The sequence below is a fragment of the Pseudophryne corroboree genome, chromosome 1, assembly GCF_028390025.1.
Source record: "Pseudophryne corroboree isolate aPseCor3 chromosome 1, aPseCor3.hap2, whole genome shotgun sequence".
Taxonomy (NCBI): Eukaryota; Metazoa; Chordata; class Amphibia; order Anura; family Myobatrachidae; genus Pseudophryne; species Pseudophryne corroboree.
The window spans coordinates 1,196,919,023-1,196,943,650 of NC_086444.1; the positions used below are offsets into that span (position 1 = coordinate 1,196,919,023).

The 24,628-nt window shown below is 50.1% G+C and overlaps 1 protein-coding gene and 1 pseudogene across 1 annotated transcript in view; both read right to left on the bottom strand.

Moving 5' to 3' along the window:
• The window catches only part of CTNNA2 (catenin alpha 2), a 2,737,142-nt gene that overhangs the window by 2,539,984 nt on the left and 172,530 nt on the right, over positions 1–24,628 (bottom strand). The window lies entirely within an intron of this gene.
• On the bottom strand, positions 18,111–18,229 carry LOC134934175 (5S ribosomal RNA; annotated as a pseudogene).

Below are 24,628 nucleotides of genomic sequence, written 5' to 3' on the forward strand. Positions count from 1 at the left end.
TTGGGAGGCACTGACAGCTAGTGCCTCCCGTAGCTAGTGATAACGGGACAAAGCGGGGGGGGGGGCGGGGCCATGCGCTGGGCTGGAAAAGCCCATTACAAAAAGACTAGAATGCGGCACTTATACAAGTGCCTCGCTGGCAGGGAAAGCTCCTGCTAGAGAGGCACCTGTGATTGGACAGCGGATCCAGTGCTGGATCCGCTGGTCCAATCACATAGACGCGGCCGGGAGAAGCGGCGACGGGACCAGTCATACTGCTCCAGCTGCGGCTGCGCCGGGATGCCCAGGAGTCCATGCGGGGCTGACTTCATAGTATTGTTCTTGCTGTTGCTGCCGCTGCTGGTCCGGCGCCTGTCACACACAGGCAGAGCCTGAAGACAGTGCAGCAGCAGCGGTACATGGAGGAGGGGGAGAGCGGAAGACAGGAGTGCACCAGCAGCGGTACAGGGAGGAGGGGGAGAGCGGAACGGCAGATCTTCCTACTGTAATCTAGGTAAAGTGTGTTCCATGTCCCCCCCTCCCCCTACTAGCTAATGTGTGTGTTCCATGTCCCCCCCTCCCCCTACTAGCTAATGTGTGTGTGCCATGTCCCCCCCTACCCCTACTAGCTAATGTGTGTGTGCCATGTCCCCCCTCCCCCTACTAGCTAATGTGTGTGTTCCATGTCCCCCCTCCCCCTACTAGCTAATGTGTGTGTTCCATGTCCCCCCCTCCCCTTACTAGCTAATGTGTGTGTTCCATGTCCCCCCCTCCCCCTACTAGCTAATGTGTGTGTTCCATGTCCCCCCCTCCCCCTACTAGCTAATGTGTGTGTGCCATGTCCCCCCCTCCCCCTACTAGCTAATGTGTGTGTTCCATGTCCCCCCCTCCCCCTACTAGCTAATGTGTGTGTTCCATGTCCCCCCCTCCCCTTACTAGCTAATGTGTGTGTTCCATGTCCCCCCCTCCCCCTACTAGCTAATGTGTGTGTTCCATGTCCCCCCCTCCCCCTACTAGCTAATGTGTGTGTGCCATGTCCCCCCCTCCCCCTACTAGCTAATGTGTGTGTTCCATGTCCCCCCCTCCCCCTACTAGCTAATGTGTGTGTGCCATGTCCCCCCTCCCCCTACTAGCTAATGTGTGTGTTCCATGTCCCCCCCTCCCCTACTAGCTAATGTGTGTGTTCCATGTCCCCCCTCCCCCTACTAGCTAATGTGTGTGTTCCATGTCCCCCCCCTCCCCCTACTAGCTAATGTGTGTGTTCCATGTCCCCCCCTCCCCCTACTAGCTAATGTGTGCGTGCCATGTCCCCCCCTCCCCCTACTAGCTAATGTGTGTGTTCCATGTCCCCCCCTCCCCCTACTAGCTAATGTGTGTGTGCCATGTCCCCCCCTCCCCCTACTAGCTAATGTGTGTGTTCCATGTCCCCCCTCCCCCTACTAGCTAATGTGTGTGTTCCATGTCCCCCCCTCCCCTACTAGCTAATGTGTGCGTGCCATGTCCCTCCCTCCCCCTACTAGCTAATGTGTGTGTTCCATGTCCCCCCCTCCCCCTACTAGCTAATGTGTGCGTGCCATGTCCCCCCCTCCCCCTACTAGCTAATGTGTGTGTGCCATGTCCCCCCCTCCCCCTACTAGCTAAAGTATGTTCCATGTCCCCCGCTGGCCCAAACGCTGGCTAATGTGCACGGCGACAGTGGCGGGAAGCCACAGACCCAGCGTGAATTGAGCGGCGCCCGGTGCTCTCCTCCTCCGCCCTCTCTCAGACAGAAGCCCCTGCTTGACGGCCGTAGAGCGCACAGCCGCTCACCGCCGCCAGCCGCCCACCGCCGCCAGCCACTCACCGCCACCAGCCGCAACAAATGAGTCAGGTAATGTTCACCTGCTGTCACCCTCTCTCCCTGTCGTTACTGTCCCTGTCCCTACTGTCACACTCTCTCTCCCTGTCGTCAATCTCTCTCCCTGCTGTCACTGTTGTCACTCTCTCTCTCTCCCTGCTGTCACTGTCGTCTCTCTCTCTGCTGTCACTATCGTCACTCTCTCTCTCCCTGCTGTCACTCTCTCTCCCTGCTGTCACTCTCTCCCTGCTGTCACTATCGTCACTCTCTCTCCCTGCTGTCACTATCGTCACTCTCTCTCTCCCTGCTGTCACTCTCTCTCCCTGCTGTCACTGTCGTCACTCTCTCTCCCTGTCGTCACTCTGGCTCTCCCTGCTATCACAATTTCAGCTCATTCAGTGGGGTACATTTACTAACATTCGTAATTTCCGAAAATAGGTCAAAGTTCAATCACGAATGACATCGACAGTGTAAAACTGCAACTTTTTGAATTTATTACGATGGATTTACTAAGCTGTCGTATTCGGGTTTTTCTTTTCTTCCGATGTCGATGTCATTCGTTTTTTTTTACCTAATTTTACGGCAGTGATTAGCAAAACACTGCCGTTTTTTTTTACAATCAATCTCGGCCGGATCTGTGTGATCCGTGCTGGGGTTCTTTTTTTTTTTTATTTTTAATTAAACAATGTAAAATCCCCCAAAAAAATGCGTGGGGTCCCCCCTCCTAAGCATAACCAGCCTCGGGCTCTTTGAGCCGATCCTGGTTGCAGAAATATGGTGAAAAAAATGACAGGGGTTCCCCCATATTTAAGCAACCAGCATCGGGCTCTGCGCCTGGTCCTGGTCCCAAAAATACGGGGGACAAAAAGAGTAGGGGTCCCCCATATTTTTAAAACCAGCACCGGGCTCCACTAGCTGGACAGATAATGCCACAGCCGGGGGTCACTTTTATACAGCGCCCTGCGGCCGTGGCATCAAAAATCCAACTAGTCACCCCTGGCCGGGGTACCCTGGGGGAGTGGGAACCCCTTCAATCAAGGGGTCCCCCCCCCCCAGCCACCCAAGGGCCAGGGGTGAAGCCCGAGGCTGTCCCCCCCCCATCCAATGGGCTGCGGATGGGAGGGCTGATAGCCTTTGTTGTAAAATAAAAGATATTGTTTTTAGTAGCAGTACTACAAGTCCCAGCAAGCCTCCCCCGCATGCTGGTACTTGGAGAACCACAAGTACCAGCATGCGGCGGAAAAACGGGCCCGCTGGTACCTGTAGTACTACCACTAAAAAAATACCCAAAAAAACACAAGACACACACACCGTGAAAGTATAATTTTATTACATACATACACACATACATACATACTTACCTTATGTTCCCACGCAGGTCGGTCCTCTTCTCCAGTAGAATCCAAGGGGTACCTGTTGAAGAAATTCTACTCACCAGATCCAGTGGTCCAGGCTCCTCGGATAATCCAGGGTTAATCCACGTACTTGAATAAAACAAAAAAACGGTTGCCCGACCACGAACTGAAAGGTGACCCATGTTTGCACATGGGTCACCTTCCCACGAATGCCAGAAACCCACTTTGCCTTCTGGCTAAGTGGGTTTCTTCAGCCAATCAGGGAGTGCCACGTTGTAGCACTCTCCTGATCAGCTGTGTGCTCCTGTCCTCACTGACAGGCAGCACACGGCAGTGTTACAATGTAGCGCCTATGCGCTACATTGTAACCAATGATGGGAACTTTCTGCTCAGCGGTGACGTCACTTTAGGTCAACCGCAGGGCACAAAGTTCCCATCATTGGTTACAATGTAGCGCATAGGCGCTACATTGTAACACTGCCGTGTGCCGCCTGTCAGTGAGGACAGGAGCACACAGCTGATCAGTAGAGTGCTACAACGTGGCACTCCCTGATTGGCTGAAGAAACCCACTTAGCCAGAAGGCAAAGTGGGTTTCTGGCATTCGTGGGAAGGTGACCCATGTGCAAACATGGGTCACCTTTCAGTTCGTGGTCGGGCAACCGTTTTTTTGTTTTATTCAAGTACGTGGATTATCCCTGGATTATCCGAGGAGCCTGGACCACTGGATCTGGTGAGTAGAATTTCTTCAACAGGTACCCCTTGGATTCTACTGGAGAAGAGGACCGACCTGCGTGGGAACATAAGGTAAGTATGTATGTATGTGTGTATGTATGTAATAAAATTATACTTTCACGGTGTGTGTGTCTTGTGTTTTTTTGGGTATTTTTTTAGTGGTAGTACTACAGGTACCAGCGGGCCCGTTTTTCCGCCGCATGCTGGTACTTGTGGTTCTCCAAGTACCAGCATGCGGGGGAGGCTTGCTGGGACTTGTAGTACTGCTACTAAAAACAATATCTTTTATTTTACAACAAAGGCTATCAGCCCTCCCATCCGCAGCCCATTGGATGGGGGGGGACAGCCTCGGGCTTCACCCCTGGCCCTTGGGTGGCTGGGGGGGGGGGACCCCTTGATTGAAGGGGTTCCCACTCCCCCAGGGTACCCCGGCCAGGGGTGACTAGTTGGATTTTTGATGCCACGGCCGCAGGGCACTATATAAAAGTGACCCCCGGCTGTGGCATTATCTGTCCAGCTAGTGGAGCCCGGTGCTGGTTTTAAAAATACGGGGGACCCCTACTCTTTTTGTCCCCCGTATTTTTGGGACCAGGACCAGGCGCAGAGCCCGATGCTGGTTGCTTAAATATGGGGGAACCCCTGTCATTTTTTTCACCATATTTCTGCAACCAGGATCGGCTCAAAGAGCCCGAGGCTGCTTATGCTTAGGAGGGGGGACCCCACGCAATTTTTTTTTAAAAAATAAGCACTTTCCCACCCCTTCCCACTGATATACATGCACGGATCTCATGGATCCGTGCATGCCTATCCAAACACGAATAAAAAAAAAAGTTCTGTTTTTTTTTAGCACTTTTTTACGAGTTGTAATTTTTCACGGCAGTGTTTGTTCTTTTTTTGCTTTGCACTTCTTAGTAAATGACCGAGATTCATACTTAAACAGCCGCGTTTTGACCGATGGTGTATTCATTCGTAATTTTTTACCTGAACTAGCAAAAAATTACGAATGCCCTCATCACTGCCGTGATTAGTGTTTAGTAAATGACCGAGATTAACCGAGATGACACTTTGAAGAAAAAACGGCATCTCGGTCAAAATCGGGAGCTTAGTAAATATACCCCAGTGTGCTACAATGTGAATGTCGGCTCATTCAGTGTGCTACAATGTGAATGTCGGCTCATTCAGTGTGCTACAATGTGAATTTCGGCTCATTCAGTGTGCTACAATGTGAATGTCGGCTCATTCAGTGTGCTACAATGTGAATTTCGGATCATTCAGTGTGTTACAATGTGAATTTCGGCTCATTCAGTGTGCTACAATGTGAATTTCGGCTCATTCAGTGTGCTACAATGTGAATTTTGGCTCGTACCATGTGCTATAATGTGAATTTCGTCTCGTACCATGTGCTACAAGGTAAAAGGGGCACCAGTACTAGATAGTATAAGGGGTTCTACTACACTGGACACACCACCTATTGGGTGACCACGCCCCCCTTTTCTGGAGCGTGCGCGCCTTTGGCGCGCACATACTTGCATCCTTAACTGTTGCATACCCCCATTTCAAAATTTCCACTTCAAACACTATATATATATATTAAAATATATCAGTGCCTCCCCAGCCAATGGCCTCACCGCACGTCACTGCCACACAGCCGCCGGAGACCTGGAGCAGTGAGGGGAAGGAGAGGCGCTGCGCTCTTCTCCCCTCACATATCAACACAAGCGGTGAGTGACCGGGGGGGGGGGGGGGGGGGGGGAGAGCACAGTGGGGGCATGTAACTGGCACTGTGGGGCAGTGTATCTGGCACTGTGGGGCATGTATCTGGCACTGTGGGGCATGTAACTGGCACTGTGGGGCAATGTATCTGGCACTGTGGGGCAATGTATCTGGCACTGTGGGGCATGTAACTGGCACTGTGGGGCATGTATCCGGCACTGTGGGGCAATGTAACCGGCACTGTGGGGCATGTAACCGGCACTGTGGGGCATGTATCCGGCACTGTGGGGCATCGTATCTGGCACTGTGGGGCAATGTAACTGGCACTGTGGGCCATTTTCAATGGCCATACCCCTTCTGGTGCGTGGCCATGCCCATTTTTTCTACGCGCGCAATGTATCTGGCACTGTGGGGCAATGTATCTGGCACTGTGGGGCAATGTATCTGGCACTGTGGGGCATGTATCCGGCACTGTGGGGCAATGTATCCGGCACTGTGGGGCATGTATCCGGCACTGTGGGGCATCTTATCTGGCACTGTGGGGCAATGTAACTGGCACTGTGGGCCATTTTCAGTAGTGATGAGCGGATTCGGTTTTACTCGTGGCCACACCCCTTCTGGTGTGTGGCCACGCCCATTTTGTCGCCGCACGCACATGCTCCTTTTGGTGTATTTTTTTTGGGGGGGAGGGGGCGCCATTTTTCATCTTGCCCTGGGCTCCGAAAACCCTAGCTACGCCTCTGGTTATGGGTGTAGGAGGGTAATAGTGAGTCAGTTTTAAACATGGGTAGATCTTTATCATTTCTGCACGTGACTGTTTTCTATAAAGTTTCACAATTTCTGGATCATTACTTCCAACCAGTGATTCAAGCACAATCTACTTATTTAAAAGACACCACTAGTTTGATTAAAAAATTGAGGCCCTCATTCCGAGTTGTTCGCTCGGTATTTTTCATCGCATCGCAGTGAAAATCCGCTTAGTACGCATGCGCAAAGTTCGCACTGCGACTGCGCCAAGTAACTTTACTATGAAGAAAGTATTTTTACTCACGGCTTTTTCTTCGCTCCGGCGATCGTAATGTGATTGACAGGAAATGGGTGTTACTGGGCGGAAACACGGCGTTTCAGGGGCGTGTGGCTGAAAACGCTACCGTTTCCGGAAAAAACGCAGGAGTGGCTGGAGAAACGGTGGGAGTGCCTGGGCGAACGCTGGGTGTGTTTGTGACGTCAACCAGGAACGACAAGCACTGAACTGATCGCACAGGCAGAGTAAGTCTGAAGCTACTCTGAAACTGCTAAGTAGTTAGTAATCGCAATATTGCGCATACATTGGTCGCAATTTTAAGAAGCTAAGATTCACTCCCAGTAGGCGGCGGCTTAGCGTGTGTAACTCTGCTAAATTCGCCTTGCGACCGATCAACTCGGAATGAGGGCCTGAATGCGCTATCGTTATTACCTACTGGTTGTTTGTTGTGCACTCTGGACGTGGTTAGCCTCTAAACCAATATATATATATTTGCATGTGTGAGGGCGAGCTGACATGGTTACTGCTGTGCAGTGTCGGACTGGGGCATGTAGGGCCCACCGGGGGAATACAGTGGTAGGGGCCCATATTTAGGGGTGTGGCCAGTCTCTAGAAGGGGGGGTGCCCTGCCGCTACATTGGTTTGCTAACCATTTTGCAAGTGTTGATCCTGTAGCTAAATATATACAGTAAATACTGTAGTGCATACATGATAATGTACTAGATTAGTAACAGCACAGTCTGGAACCTGATGCCTAGAGGAGAGGGTGGGCCCCCAGGTAGTAGGGCCCACCGGTGGTTTCCCCTGTACCCTGTGGGCCAGTCCAACCCTGCTGCTGTGCCACTGAGGCACTGTGTATGTGTGAGGGCAAGCTTATGGGTTACTGCTGTGCCACTGAGTCACTGTTTATGTGTGAGGGTGAGCTGGCAGGGTGACTGCTGTGCCGCTGAGGCACTGTGTATGTGTGAGGGTGAGCTAGCAGGGTGACTGCTGTGCCGCTGAGGCACTGTGTATGTGTGAGGGCGAGCTCATGGATTACTGCTGTGCCGCTGAAGCACAGTGTATGGGTGAGGGCGAGCTGACAGGGTGACTGCTGTATTGCAGAGGCACTGTGTATGTGTGAGGGTGAGCTGGCAGGGTGACTGCTGTGCCGTTGAGGCACTGTGTATGTGTGAGGGACGAGCTGGCAGGGTGACTGCTGTGCCGCTGAGGCACTGTGTATGTGTGAGGGACGAGCTGGCAGGGTGACTGCTGTGCCGCTGAGGCACTGTGTATGTGTGAGGGCGAGCTGGCAGGGTGACTGCTGTGCCGCTGAGGCACTGGGTATGTGTGAGGGCGAGCTGGCAGGGTGACTGCTGTGCCGCTGAGGCAGTGTGTATTTGGGAGGGCGTGCTGGTAGGGTGAATGCTGTGCCGCTGAGGCACTGTGTATTTGGGAGGGCGAACTGGCAGGGTGATTGCTGTGCCGCTGAGGCACTGTGTATGGGTGAGTGCAAGCTGACAGAGTGACTGCTGTGTTGCTGAGGCACTGTGTTTGTGTGAGGGTGAGCTGGCAGGGTGACTGCCGTGCCGTTGAGGCACTGTGTATGTGTGAGGGATGAGCTGGCAGGGTGATTGCTGTGCCGCTGAGGCACTGGGTATGTGTGAGGGTGAGCTGGCAGGGTGACTGCTGTGCCACTGAGGCACTGTGTATTTGGGAGGGCGAGCTGGCAGGGTGACTGCTGTGTCGCTGAGGCACTGGATATGTGTGAGGGCGAACTGGCAAGGTGATTGCTGTGCCGCTGAGGCACTGTGTATGTGTGAAGGTGAGCTGGCAGGGTGACTGCTGTGCTGCTGACAGAGCCGGCCCTAACCAATATGATGCCCTAGGCAAGATTTTGGCTGGTGCCCCCTAGCACCACCGCTGGTTCTGCCTCTGACCTTGCACCTCTTTCCCAGCCCCATCACCCCTCACCCATAGCAGTCTTGTACCCCCTATATTTTAAATAGGAACAGTTCGCACATTTGACGCACAGCCCAAAAAGGGGCATCTTCTTGCTGGGAAGGGGCATGGCCACACAATAGTAACCCCAATTCCAATTACGCCAAACAGTGCTGCAACTTTATTCACATTTTATCTTGCTATAGTGTCCATAATTCATATTACATCCCACGGTAGTATCACTTTACCTTATAAACGTTACTCCTCACAGTAGAGCCCCTTATTCACATTACATCACACTGAATTGCTCTTATTCACATTACACCACACCCTATTGCTCTTTATTCACACTAGACGACACAGTAGTGCCCTTTCTAATGCAATGTCACATAGTAGAGCACCTTATACACATAATGCCACACATTAGTAATGCATTTATACGCAATTCCACACAGTAATGCCCCTTACACATATGAGACACATTAATGTCCTTATAAACATAATGCACCTTACACATTATGACAACCTTTATTAATGCCCTTTTACACATAATGTCCCTTACACATATGCCGCACATTATTAATGCCCTTATACACATAATGACACACATAGTGCCCCCTACACATTTGCTGCACATTATTAGTGCCCCTATACACATAATGACACACATACAGAAGTACCCTGTTACACATATGCCGCACTTTATTAATGTCCTTATACACATAATGACACACATAGTGGCCCTTTACACATAGGTTGCACTTTATTAATGCATTTTTATATGACACACATAATGCTCCTTACACATATTCCGTACACTACTGCACAACCAACCCACTCACATGCACACAGCACTCACACTGCCACTAACACTGTGACCGCTGCCTCTGCTTGGATACAGATGTGTCCTCATAAATCTTGCATCAATGCTAACGTCGGGCACCTTTTTTTTAATGAAAATGCATCTTATTTGCATTGCTATGTGGCTAGGATACACAAGCAGCTACTGCTGATTAAAATGATATGCAGCATGCCTATATACTGTGTGAGACTGGCTGTATCTGCATATGAAATGCTACACATAGAATATAGGCATGCCGCATATCATTTTAATCAGCAGAAGCTGATGATGCCCCTAGGCATATCAAATGCCCTAGGCAATTGCCTAGTTTGCCTATGCCTATGGCCTGCTCTGACCGCTGAGGCACTGTGTACTTGGGAGGGCGAGCTGGCAGGGTGATTGCTGTGTCGCTGAGGCACTGGGTATGTGTGAGGGCGAGCTGGCAGGGTGACTGCTGTGCCGCTGAGGCACTGTGTATTTGGGAGGGCGAGCTGGCAGGGTGATTGCTGTGCCGCTGAGGTACTGTGTATGTGTGAGGGTGAGCTGGCAGGGTGACTGCTGTGCCGCTGAGGCACTGTGTATGTGTGAGGGCGAGCTGGCAGGGTGACTGCTGTGCCGCTGAGGCACTGTGTATGTGTGAGGGCGAGCTGACAGGTTGGCTGTTGTGCCGCTGAGGCACTGTTTATGTGTGAGGGCGAGCTGGCAGGGTGACTGCTGTGCCGCTGAGGCACTGTGTATGTGTGAGGGCGAGCTGACAGGTTGGCTGTTGTGCCGCTGAGGCACTGTTTATGTGTGAGGGCGAGCTCATAGGCTTACTGCTGTGCAACTGAGGCACTGTTTATGTGTAAGGGCGAGCTGACAGGGTTACTGCTGTGCTGCTGAGGCACTGTGTATGTGTGAGGGCGAGCTGACAGGGTTACTGCTGTGCTGCTGAGGCACTGTGTATGTGTGAGGGCGAGCTGGCAGGGTTACTGCTGTGCAACTGAGGCACTGTGTATGTGTGAGGGCGAGCTGACAGGGTTACTGCTGTGCTGCTGAGGCACTGTGTATGTGTGAGGGCGAGCTGACAGAGTTACTGTTGCGTCGTTGAGGCACTGTGTATGTGTGAGGGCGAGCTGACAGAGTTACTGTTGCGTCGTTGAGGCACTGTTTATTAGTGATGAGCGGGTTCGGTTTCTCGGATACCGAACCCCCCCGAACTTCACCCATTTTACACGGGTCCGAGGCAGGTTCGAACCTTCCCGCCTTGCTCGGCTAACCCGAGCTCGCCCGAACGTCATCATACCGCTGTCGGATTCTCGCGAGATTCGGATTCTATATAAGCAGCCGCGCGTCGCCGCCATTTTCACTCGTGCATTGGAGATGATAGGGAGAGGACGTGGCTGGCGTCCTCTCCGTTTATTGTTGAACTTGATTGCTTTATTGCTTAATTGTGGGGAGGACTGGGGAGCAGCTGTTAGGAGGAGTACAGTGCAGAGTTTTGCTGATAAGTGACCACCAGTTTTATCCGTTCTCTGCCTGAAAAAAACGCTCCATACCTTATCTGTGCTCAGTGTGCTGCATAATATATCTGTGCTCACACTGCTTAATTGTGGGGACTGGGGAGCAGCTGTATTATATAGCAGGAGTACAGTGCAGAGTTTTGCTGACAGTGACCACCAGTATACGTTGTCTGCCTGAAAAACACTCCATATCTGTGCTCAGTGTGCTGCATATATCTGTGCTCACACTGCTTAATTGTGGGGACTGGGGAGCAGCTGTATTATATAGGAGGAGTACAGTGCAGAGTTTTGCTGATCAGTGACCACCAGTTTTATCCGTTCTCTGCCTGAAAAACACTCCATATCTGTGCTCAGTGTGCTGCTTTATTGTGGGGACTGGGGACCACCAGTATAATTAATATTATATAGGAGGAGTACAGTGCAGAGTTTTGCTGACACAGTGACCACCAGTATACTATATATAGCAGTACGGTAGGCCACTGCTGTACCTACCTCTGTGTCGTCATTCATTAAGTATACTATCCATTTACATTCTATACCTGTGGTGCATTTTAGTTTTGCAGTTTGCTGACACAGTGACCACCAGTATACTATATATAGCAGTATGGTAGGCCACTGCTGTACCTACCTCTGTGTCGTCATTCATTAAGTATACTATCCATCTACATTCTATACCTGTGGTGAATTTTAGTTTTGCAGTTTGCTGACACAGTGACCACCAGTATACTATATATAGCAGTACGGTAGGCCACTGCTGTACCTACCTCTGTGTCGTCATTCATTAAGTATACTATCCATCTACATTCTATACCTGTGGTGCATTTTAGTTTTGCAGTTTGCTGACACAGTGACCACCAGTATACTATATATAGCTGTACGGAAGGCCACTGCTGTACCTACCTCTGTGTCGTCATTCATTAAGTATACTATCCATCTACATTCTATACCTGTGGTGCATTTTAGTTTTGCAGTTTGCTGACACAGTGACCACCAGTATACTATATATAGCAGTACGGTAGGCCACTGCTGTACCTACCTCTGTGTCGTCATTTATTAAGTATACTATCCATCTACATTCTATACCTGTGGTGCATTTTACTTTTGCAGTTTGCTGACACAGTGACCACCAGTATACTATATATAGCAGTACGGTAGGCCACTGCTGTACCTACCTCTGTGTCGTCATTCATTAAGTATACTATCCATCTACATTCTATACCTATGGTGCATTTTAGTTTTGCAGTTTGCTGACACAGTGACCACCAGTATACTATATATAGCAGTACGATAGGCCACTGCTGTACCTACCTCTGTGTCGTCATTCATTAAGTATACTATCCATCTACATTCTATACCTGTGGTGCATTTTAGTTTTGCAGTTTGCTGACACAGTGACCACCAGTATACTATATATAGCAGTACGGTAGGCCACTGCTGTACCTACCTCTGTGTCGTCATTCATTAAGTATACTATCCATCTACATTCTATACCTGTGGTGCATTTTAGTTTTGCAGTTTGCTGACACAGTGACCACCAGTATACTATATATAGCAGTACGGTAGGCCACTGCTGTACCTACATCTGTGTCGTCATTCATTAAGTATACTATCCATCTACATTCTATACCTGTGGTGCATTTTAGTTTTGCAGTTTGTTGAGACAGTGACCACCAGTATACTATATATAGCAGTACGGTAGGCCACTGCTGTACCTACCTCTGTGTCATCATTCATTAAGTATACTATCCATCTACATTCTATACCTGTGGTGCATTTTAGTTTTGCAGTTTGCTGACACAGTGACCACCAGTATACTATATATAGCAGTACGGTAGGCCACTACTGTACCTACCTCTGTGTCGTCATTCATTAAGTATACTATCCATCTACATTCTATACCTGTGGTGCATTTTAGTTTTGCAGTTTGCTGACACAGTGACCACCAGTATACTATATATAGCAGTACGGTAGGCCACTGCTGTACCTACCTCTGTGTCGTCATTCATTAAGTATACTATCCATCTACATTCTATACCTGTGGTGCATTTTAGTTTTGCAGTTTGCTGACACAGTGACCACCAGTATACTATATATAGCAGTACGGTAGGCCACTGCTGTACCTACCTCTGTGTCGTCATTCATTAAGTATACTATCCATCTACATTCTATACCTGTGGTGCATTTTAGTTTTGCAGTTTGCTGACACAGTGACCACCAGTATACTATATATAGCAGTACGGTACGGAAGGCCACTGCTGTACCTACCTCTGTGTCGTCATTCATTAAGTATACTATCCATCTACATTCTATACCTGTGGTGCATTTTAGTTTTGCAGTTTGCTGACACAGTGACCACCAGTATACTATATATAGCAGTACGGAAGGCTACTGCTGTACCTACCTCTGTGTTGTCATTCATTAAGTATACTATCCATCTACATTCTATACCTGTTGTGCATTTTAGTTTTGCAGTTTGCTGACACAGTGACCACCAGTATACTATATATAGCAGTACGGTAGGCCACTGCTGTACCTACCTCTGTGTCGTCATTAAGTATACTATCCATCTACATTCTATACCTGTGGTGCGCCTCTTTTTTTCTTTGCATCATGTGCTGTTTGGGGACAATTTTTTTGAAGTGCCATCCTGTCTTGACACTGCAGTGCCACTCCTAGATGTGCCAGGTGTTTGTGTCGGCCACTTGTGTCGCTTAGCTTAGCCATCCAGCGACCTCGGTGCAAATTGTAGGACTAAAAATAATATTGTGAGGTGTGAGGTGTTCAGAATAGACTGGAAATGAGTGGATATTATGGTAATTGAGGTTAATAATACTATGGGATCAAAATGACCCCCAAATTCTATGATTTAAGCTGTTTTTTAGTGTTTTTTGAAAAAAAACACCCGAATCCAAAACACACCCGAATCCGACAAACATTTTTCGATGAGGTTTTGCCAAAACGCGTCCGAATCCAAAACATGGCCGCGGAACCGAAACCAAAACACAAACCCGAAAAATTTCCGGTGCACAGCACTACTGTTTATGTGTAAGGGCGAGCTGGCAGGGTGACTGCTGTGCCGCTGAGGCACTGTGTATGTGTGAGGGCGAGCTGACAGAGTTACTGTTGCGTCGCTGAGGCACTGTGTATGTGTGAGGGTGAGCTGGCAGGGTGACTGCTGTGCCGCTGAGGCACTGTGTGTGTGTGAGGGCGAGCTGGCAGGGTGACTGCTGTACTTCTGAGGCACTGTGTATGTGTGAGGGCGAGCTGGCAGGGTGACTGCTGTGCCGCTGAGGCACTGTGTATGTGTGAGGGCGAGCTGACAGAGTTACTGTTGCGTCGCTGAGGCACTGTGCATGTGTGAGGGCGAGCTGGCAGGGTGACTGCTGTGCCGCTTTGGCACTGTGTATGTGTGAGGGCGAGCTGGCAGGGTGACTGCTGTGCTGCTGAGGCACTGTGTATGTGTGAGGGTGAGCTGGCAGGGTGACTGCTGTGCCGCTTTGGCACTGTGTATGTGTGAGGGCGAGCTGGCAGGGTGACTGCTGTGCCGCTTTGGCACTGTGTATGTGTGAGGGCGAGCTGGCAGGGTGACTGCTGTGCCGCTGAGGCACTGTGCATGTGTGAGGGCGAGCTGGCAGGGTGACTGCTGTGCCGCTTTGGCACTGTGTATGTGTGAGGGCGAGCTGGCAGGGTGACTGCTGTGCCGCTGAGGCACTGTGTATGTGTGAGGGTGAGCTGGCAGGGTGATTGCTATGCTGCTGAGGCACTGTGTATGTGTGAGGGTGAGCTGGCAGGGTGACTGCTGTGCCGCTGAGGCACTGTGTATGTGTGAGGGCGAGCTGGCAGGGTGACTGCTGTGCCGCTGAGGCACTGTGTATGTGTGAGGGCGAGCTGGCAGGGTGACTGCTGTACCGCTGAGGCACTGTGTATGTGTGAGGGCGAGCTGGCAGGGTGACTGCTGTGCCGCTGAGGCACTGTGTATGTGTGAGGGTGAGCTGGCAGAGTGACTGCTGTGTCGCAGAGGCATTGTATATGTGTGAGGGCGAGCTGGCAGGGTGACTGCTGTGCCGCTGAGGCACAGCAGCAGGAACTGAAAAACTGTGGCTTGTGACTGATACATGAGGTTGAAGGAGTCCGGGTTTTGAAGAACTGAAAGACTGTGGCTTGTGACTGATAGACGAGGTTAAAGAAGTCCGGGTTTTGAAGAACTGAAAGACTGTGGCTTGTGACTGATAGACGAGGTTGAAGAACTTTGACTGTGGCTAGAGCTTGGAAGGCGAGGCTGAAGAACTCAGATTCGGAAGAAACTAATACTGTGGCTTGGGCTAGCGAGACGCCTGCAGGAACCACCGTTTAGCACCCGAAGGCCCTTAATGACCAGGACCCCCGTGAGCGTCTCCACATATGGCGACGGGTTAAGCAACAGGACTACAGCAGCAATAGGTCACGGACTGAAGATAGCAACCGGAATCGGGGAACCAGGAGCAGCCTGGGAGCACAGAGCTGGAGCACCTTTCACAGGAAAGTAACTTGAAGCACTGGCACTCTTTCCCTGAGCCAGCCCCCTTTTATAAGTGAAGACTGCACCGGATTGGCTGGAAGCAGAGTGTGGATTCAATTGGCAGATCACAGGTCTCCAACATGGCCGCACCCAGCACTGGGGACATTCTCAGCTACAGCACTTTAGCTCACCTCCGGCCCGACTTCCTGACCAGAATCACCGCCAGAGGGCGCTCTGCTGCAGCGACTACCTGCCGCAGCGCCTGGCTCACCAGACCCCGGCCCTGACCTCCGGTAATCGCACACGCGCCCAAGGACCTACTGCAAGCAGCACCCCACCTCCGAAACCGCGCTAACCACCAGGATGTCAACCCTCGGGAGACCGCACCTGGGGTAAGGCTCCGGACACTGACACCCGGGGCGTGACAACCCCATTTTCAGCAAGTGGTGAGGCTTGGGCTTAGTCTTCACAGGCAGACTTCCTTTACTACGGAGCTGCGAGGGTCTAATCTGAGTAACCTCAGGAATGAACCGCAGATGATCCCCATATGCCTCTAAGGGGGTGATTCAGACCTGATCGTAGATGTGCAAAATTTAGTACATCTACGATCCGCTTCCCTGACATGCGGGGGGACGCCCAGCACAGGGCTAGCCCGCCCCGCATGTCAAGCCCAATATCCCCGCACAAGTACAAAAGCATCGCACAGCTTCAGGAGTAGCTCCCTACCAGCGCAGCTCCGTCGCTGCCGGGGTCACAGCAGATGTGTGTGACATCATGCAGCCGCTGCGGCCTGCCCCCCCCCCCCCCCCCCCCAACGGTCCGGGCACGCCTGCGTTTCTAAGACGCAGATGACAACTGAACTGCGTCCATCTCTCAATCAGCCCCAGTGTGTATCCATACAAAATATTATTGCACCATACAGCCTATTAGCAATGAGTCAGTAGATAAATAATGCCATTACATTTATTTAGTATAGTTATGAATGCTTCCGCAGACAATTCATTCCAAGGATTCAGACTACAGCAGAAGACGGCAATTAGTACAGCAGTGACATTTATGTTTGCTGTAAATTGCATATTTGCTGTACATTAAATCCCCAGGTAACACACTACACAGCAGATGTCAGCAGTGATAAGTGACTGTGAGAATCAGATGGATTCACAATTACCTCTTGTTACACTGTAACCTAGTTAGTTAGGGTAACTATACTAAAGTGTATTCATCATTGAAATACAATTAAGGGTCTATTCATGAAACAGTGAAAAGTGTGGAGAAGTGAGCCTGTGGAGAAGTTGCCCATGGCAACCAATCAGCTGCTCCGTACAATTGTATAGTATACAAATTATAAATGATACTTCAATGCTGATTGGTTGCCACGGGCAACTTCTCCACTGGCTCACTTCTCCGCACTTTTCACTGCTTCATGAATAGACTTCTTAGTACAGAGCTGGCCAAACCAGTCCTCGAGATCTACCAACAGTTCACATTTTCCAGACCACCTAGCTGGTGCACAGGTGTAGTCATTACTAATTAAGATGTGCTGCATTTATTCCTACCTGATAATTCTACAGATCTCCAGGAGGCCTGGAAAACATGAGCTGTTGGTAGATCTTGAGGACCGGTTTGGCCAGCCCTGTCTTAGTACATATGCACAGCTATTAGCAGTGTCAGAGGTGTAACTGGTGGCAGATGGAGAAATCATCTCACATTGTTCCGTGCCAGGCCAAAGCGACCAAATTGGTCAACACGTGTGCTTATAAACTCCATCGGCTTTCAATATCACCTCTGTGTCGACGATACGCAACTATACCTCTCCTCTCCTGACCTCCCCCTCTCTGTCCTCTCTGCCATCTCCTCCTGGATCCAGCTGCCTCTCCGCTATCTACTCCTGGATGTCTGAGCACTCCCTGAATCTCAACATGGACAAAACCGAACTCATTATCTTTCCCCCATCCAGGGTCTCCACCCCCCCACACCTCTATCACTGTTGACAACACCATCATCTTGTGACTAGGCAAGGGGCGATCGGGCACCGGTCAAATTAGTGCTATATTGATATTAGAGAACCAAGGTTTGGACAATTTTAAACACTCCAAAAATGGGGAGAGGAAAAAAAACAAAAAACACGTGTTTTTTACTTCAATCGATATTGTTGTCCTAATTGGTGGTGCGCCCAGAGCCAGAGAGTACATATGCTAGAAAAAAGGGGAGAAAAAGAAGGCTCTTGTGTGGGCGCACTCTTAGAAAGAAAGGAAAATTCCTATACCATATAAAGAGAAATACTTAAAACATAACTTTTAATGTTGACATTAATAATGTTAGTACCCATATAGCTGATCCATATAGGAGAAAAGAAGTGTATTGATAACAATTTAAAAAAAATGTTCTGGTCTGTTTAATCACAAATGTGAATGGAATGGTTGTAGACATTGGTTCATTTTACCCCCATTTCCCCTGACCAGTACAGAATATCTGTATTGATGGAACCAAGGAGTGGTCATAGGAATTGTTTGATAAGTACGTCCCACTAGGGCTACTTAATTCAAAGATGGATGGTCTCCTGCATTAGACAGGACCTGTCTTCCTGACGTAAACCACAAAGAGTTTACAAAAATTGGTCGTAAGTCTCAAAAGAAGAGAGGGAAGTGAGAGTTAGTGGTGATACTGCTGTTGGCGTCGCAACTCACATGGGGAGGGAAATAATCCCTGCTCTACAACACCGGGTATTCGCAGGAAGTCTCCTCTCCCGGTACTAACCCGGCCCAACACTGTTTGGCTTCCAAGATCTGACGAGATCGGGCATTGGCAGCGTGGTATGATAGTAGAGAATTTAAATGAGAGTGCACCTAATAAGAAAATAGTAGAAAGAGAAAAGAGAGAGAGAGGAATAAAAGAAAATGAAAACAGTATACACAAGGAAAGAGATGAATTAGTACAGTACAAATGGGCAGATCCACCCTTACCTATACTGTTTTCATTTTCTTTTATTCCTCTCTCTCTCTTTTCTCTTTCTACTATTTTCTTATTAGGTGCACTCTCATTGGACCATCCATCTTTGAATTAAGTAGCCCTAGTGGGACGTACTTATCAAACAATTCCTATGACCACTCCTTGGTTCCATCAATACAGATATTCTGTACTGGTCAGGGGAAATGGGGGTAAGACGAACCAATGTCTACAACCATTCCATTCACATTTGTGATTAAACAGACCAGAACATTTTTTTAAAATTGTTATCAATACACTTCTTTTCTCCTATATGGATCAGCTATATGGGTACTTACATTATTAATGTCAACATTAAAAGTTATGTTTTAAGTATTTCTCTTTATATGGTATAGGAACTTTCTAAGAGTGCGCCCACACAAGAGCTTTCTAACACCATCATCTTCCCTGATCCCTGGCTCCGCTGCTGAGGCGTCGCCCTTCACCCCCCTTCCCCCTCCATTAACCCCCACCTCCAATCTCTGGCTCTATCTTGTGAGTTCCAGCTCCACAACGTCGCTCGCATCAGCCGTTCCTCTCCCAGAGTGTGACTAGAGTGCGACTAAACTTATTATTCACTCACTGGTCATCTCATAGCTCCCCCTCCACCAAAACCTGCACTGGCTCTCATTCCCCTACAGAATCCTCTTCAAACTCCTCACCCTCACATACAAACCCTCTCTAACTCCACTGCTCCCTACATCTCCAACCTTATCTCCTTACATACTCCCTCCTGCCTCCTACGGTCGGCCAATGGCCGTCACCTTTCCTCTACCCTGGTCATTGCATCCCATGCACGAAATCCAAGATTTTGCCGGTGCTGCCCCCCTTCACTGGAAGAAGCTCCCTCACTCTATTACACTCTCCCCAACCTTGCAAAGCTTCAAACGGGCAATGAAAACAAACCCTATTCATCAAAGCGTACCCTTCCGCATAACCTAGTCTTGAGGGCTGTTCTCCCAAGCCCCTGCCTAATGCCTTGGCCATCTATGGCTCGCTTACTTCCTACCATCAGGCTTCCTTCAGCACCTCATGTCACCTGTCTGTCTCCCCCCACCCCATAGTTCTCACACGTCAGTTACAGCTCTCCCCTACTCAGCGACTGTCTATTCCCGCATCTCCTCTCTCTCGTTACGGTTTATCTCTTCCAGCGGCGGCCTACCCCTAGTAGTACGCTGACTACTCCGTTGCTTCATTTCATCAGCTGCTCTGTATAATTGTATAGTATGCAAATGATAAATGTTACTTCAATGCTGATTGGTTGCCATGGGCAGCTTCTCCACTGGCTCAACTCTCCACACTTTTCACTGCTTAGTACATCTCCCCCTGAGCAATCACATAAGCAAAGCGGTCACCTTCCTCTCCTACAAATGGCGGGCCAGCCCTCCATGCTGCACGTAAGACATCAACAGCAAGAAAAGTAGACTTGAGATTGGTGTCTGAACCCCTCGGAGAATACACTTCAAACATTGGAAGTTCCTACTTTTGATTTATATATTTTTTGCATCTGTGTCTATACAATTTGTAATAGCTATAGGGCTGAAATAACATATTAGCTCCGCGCCATTTCATCTCTCCTTCACCTCCAGCGACATAAAATAAAGATCATTAATGGAGCATATTTAATAGAAAAATCTCTAAAAGACTATTTATCCTGCGATAGTTTATTCCGTGCACATCCAGGGGGGCAGTAATCTACCTATACGTGTTTCTCTAATTTACAATGGCTGCTGCCACCTGAAATAGTTTAATCAATTTGGAAGTTATTAATGAGCTGAGCTGCAATAATAAAATGTAAAATACAACGCTTTCAGCAATCCACCACAATGAATAGAAACTTCTTTAAAGAGCCATTCAGACATAATTAACGAGCTAAAGATTTCTAGTTTAATTTCTCTCCCCGTTTCTTGATTTTAGTGGTGAGGAAGTTCTGCTAATGTTCATAGGAACTTCTAGCTTCACTGCAGCCTATTTTGTGGGGGGAAAAAAGTAAACTGCGTATAAAGTTTCTGGTGTTTTCTAAAGGGCAACCATCCTGGCATTAAGCGTTTTCCCCTAATTTGGTGCTCAGGGGGCCTATTTATCAAACAGTATTTGCGGCATATCCTTGCCCCCCCCCCCCCCCACACACACACACACTGACTGATGAATGACCAATTCCAGTTTACCAATCAGCTGAGACATTACTAGAAATATCTGCGTACACTATAAACATCCTAGTGATATTTGGTGGACCCCCTTCTTTTAAAGTAAAGCATTCATTACCCTCAAAACCAGAAATAAAGACACGGAGACTTGAATTTTGGCAGAAAAATTGCTAGCTATTTATTTGACCCTAACCAGTAGCAAACCTGTAATAGAAAATTTTATTAAGATGCCGATCCAGCCGGCATATGGTGGCAGCAAAAAGAACGGCTCTATTAACCTAAATTAACCTTAAATTACTAAAAATTCGAAACCATCGTAATTTTACTACAACTATCACAAACCGGTAATAGGTGACAACTCAACCCCCACAGTGACTACCCACCGCTCCTGGGTGCCCTGCCGCTGCCTTCCCGGACGGGTGGTCAAGCGGCCAATAAGTCGATGGAGGTGAGTGCACCTAAACCACACCAAACTGTAAAACACTACAGCTTATCATACAAATACCAAACTGACGTTCTTTTCCGCCAACAGCGAAAGACTCATCCCCAAAGTCTTCGCACCGCCACCATAACCTACCCTAACTCCTGCAAAACGAAACCCAGATCCTCCAGGAAAAACATCATCCCCTCATTGGATAGATGCACCCCATCAGGCCGATAAAGGTGACTGTCTCTGAACCGAATCATAGGGTGGCAAACTACCTTGCCCCCGTGGGACAGCACCCACTTCGCCACCGCCCCGTTCACCTTTTTCCGGGCCTCATCAATCTGGCGACCATCCGCCACACCCCTCCAACTCAACCTCGGCACCATCAATGAAAAACTAACACACAATTGGTCCATGCCGCGGCCACACTTGCCAGATCTTGTATCATGGCCCACCGCAGATCCAAGGATGTCCTCTTCCCCAGGTCGGGAAACACATGTAATAACTCAGCTGGAGGTGAAAGCGTAAAGACCTGCTGAGGGACTCTGATTAGAACAGATTAGCCGAATTGTAGATTAGAATTCAGTCCGTCAAGTCAGGCAAAAAATCGCAAAATAACTCCAGACCCCCGCTGCCGACTCATGCCAGCAACGACGAGTAGCTAATCCCTGAGTAGGATAAAAAAGGGGGGACACCAACAAACGCACAATACCATAACTCACAGAACTGTAACAACATAATACAAATGCAAATAAACAAAGCACCATGCGCAATCCGACCTCTCACGCAACGGGGCGAATATATCGTCTGTAACTTGACGACTTCCATCGCCCCACCGCCTGGATTTCAGTTCTGGACAAACCCGCCGCCGCAGCCGACGTCGCAGCGCCTATTCGAAAGGAATGGGTACCGAACGCAGCGGGTGGGAGGCCCAAGCTCGCCAAACAACGACTCAGCATCCAACGAAACTGGTATTTCGTCACCGGCAGCCCGTCATAATGCAATAGCCAAGACCCCCTCCTAACGGGTCGCACCGCCACATATTGCACGGCCAGACCTACTGGGCAAACGCTCTCCTCTTGCGCCGGAACCAAAGTGACCCAGCGACCTCTCCCCACTTGGTCCGTCTTAGAGCGCCGCAGTCTGCACAGCAAGGACCTCTCACCCACTACCACGTCTCCGACCAGCATGCGCGAATCTGCTCTCTTGGAAGGCGCTACCAACTCCGAAACCCTAAAGGCCCCGTGGTAAGCCATTGAAAACGCCAAACTGAACAAAAGCGTCTCAAACCTGGACGACGCGACTCGCCCCACCGCCGCGATGACGGCCGGCAACAAAGCCGCATCTATGGGCCGCCTCCTATTCGGTGGCGTCGGCGCTACTCGCGCCCACCCTTTCATTGCCTTCCGCAGAACATCGCTTTTTGTCACATCGGGGACGCCCCGCAGCTTGCAGAAAAACGAGACCCCAGCCAAGTACCGGGATACCACCGCTCGGGACCTACCGGAAACATACAGCTGCCAAATAAAAGAAAGCATCAGCCGATGCCTGCTCTTACCTTGTTGCTGACGACCTTGGACAAACTCCTCCCACTCGCTCCAAGCTTGTCCGTAAGCCTTGAGCGTGGCTGGCGCGACTGACCGCAACGCTAGACCCTCCAGTCCGGCCCGATCACCTGCCAAACATAACCGGGACAATGAAAACCTTGCTCGTCGGCCTCGGGTGCCAACAACCAAAACCTCTCCCACTGTCCTCGCGACAAAGCGTCGGCAATTCCATTCTCCAAACCGGGCACATGCTGCGCGCGGAACCACAGGTTCCTGCGCAAGCATGTCAAAAGCAATTGCCCTAGCACCCGCAGAACCACCAACGACTTTGCCCTCTGGTTATTAATCGCATGCACCACGCCCAGGTTATCGCATCTAAACAATATGCTGCGATTAGCCAGCCGATCGCCCCAGACCTCCAATGCTACCATAATGGGAAAAAGCTCCAGAAGCACCAGATCTTTTGTTAGACCTTCGCTATGCCATTTTGCCGGCCAGGATGCCGCGCACCAAGATCCCTCCAGAAAGCAACCGAATCCAGAGGCACCCGCTGCGTCGGTGAACAGCTGCAACCGCTCGCTGTCCACCGCTGGCGCTTGCCATATGCACACCCCGTTGAACTCCTCCAGGAACGAGGCCCATATGGCCAAATCCCTTTTTATTTCGGAGGACAAACGCACAAAATGATGTGGCCTGGCACACCCCGCCGTCGCCCTTTCAAGCTTCCGGCAGAAAACCCTGCCCATCGGTATTACCCGACAAGCAAAGTTCAACATGCCCAGCAAGGATTGTGCCTGCCGCAGCGTGACTTTACGCGACCTTTCGAACCGGCAAATGGTGTCGCGGAGCTTCGAAACCTTGTCCCGGGGCAGCCGACACTCTCCCGCCACCGTGTCAATTTCAATCCCCAAAAATGACAAGCAGGAGGCCGGACCTTCTGTTTTGTCCACGGCCACGGGAACACCGAAGTGGTAAAAGAGAGCTCGGATGCTGAAAAGCAAGTCGCCGCACCGAGTACTATTAGCCGGACCCGCACACAGAAAGTCATCGAGGTAATGGGCAACCCCGTGACCCCCTGACGAAGACTCCACGCACCAATGAAGAAACGTGCTAAAACGTTCGAAAAATGAGCATGAAACGGAACATCCCATCGGCAAACATTTGTCGATGAAATACTCCGCCCCAATCCGGAAACCCATAAAACGGAATGAGTCCGGATGCAACGGCAATAACCTAAAAGCTGATTCAACATCAATCCTAGCCATAAGGGCCCCGGTCCCGTAGCTGCGTACCATCTCTAGCGCCTCATCGAATGACTGATACACCACCGAGCAATGAGCCGGCGGTATTGCGTCATTGACCGACGCCCCTAACGGGTAAGAAAGATGCTGGATGAGCCGGAAAGCGCCTGGAGTCTTCTTAGGAACCACCCCGACCGGAGAGATGACCAAATCATCCACCGGGGGTGACATAAACGGTCCCTACATCCTGCCCAACCTGACCTCCTTATCCACTTTCTCCCGTAGCACTCCCGGCAAGGCTCGGGCAGATTGGAGGTTCCTCTGTGCCCGCACGGACACCTCACTCACAACAGGCAAGCGAAAGCCAAACTTAAAACCGTCAAACTAAAAATTTGCATCCTCTCTGTTCGGATACAATTCCAACCACCGGCCCATAGTCCCCAACTTAATTGGTGTTGGAGCTCTGCGGAGCGGTCCCGCTCGCGGCCGGCCTGGGGTACGCTTGCTTACCCCGCGTCCCCTGTCTACCGCCTTTGAAACAGGAGGAGGCTGGGTGGGATCCGCCACACTGCAGGCAGGAGTGTCGAAAACGACACTGCTTGCCAAAGGAACATGTTCCGCTGTTAAACGCGAAACACTTTCCTCTCGTGGCGGAGCGCCCTCCTGCACGGACGGCCGATCCACCTGCCTTTGCAAATCCGCCGTCCGCGCCGGACCCCTGGGCTGATGACCCTGCGCGTCGCCCTTCCGCCCCCTGTTTCCGGGGTTCCTCCTCCTGCTGCGAGGCCCGGGTTACTTTGAGCCAGACCTCCACATCCTTGAATCCGAAGTCCATAACCCGCAAACCGTCCTGCTTCTCCCGAAACTCCTGATCATACC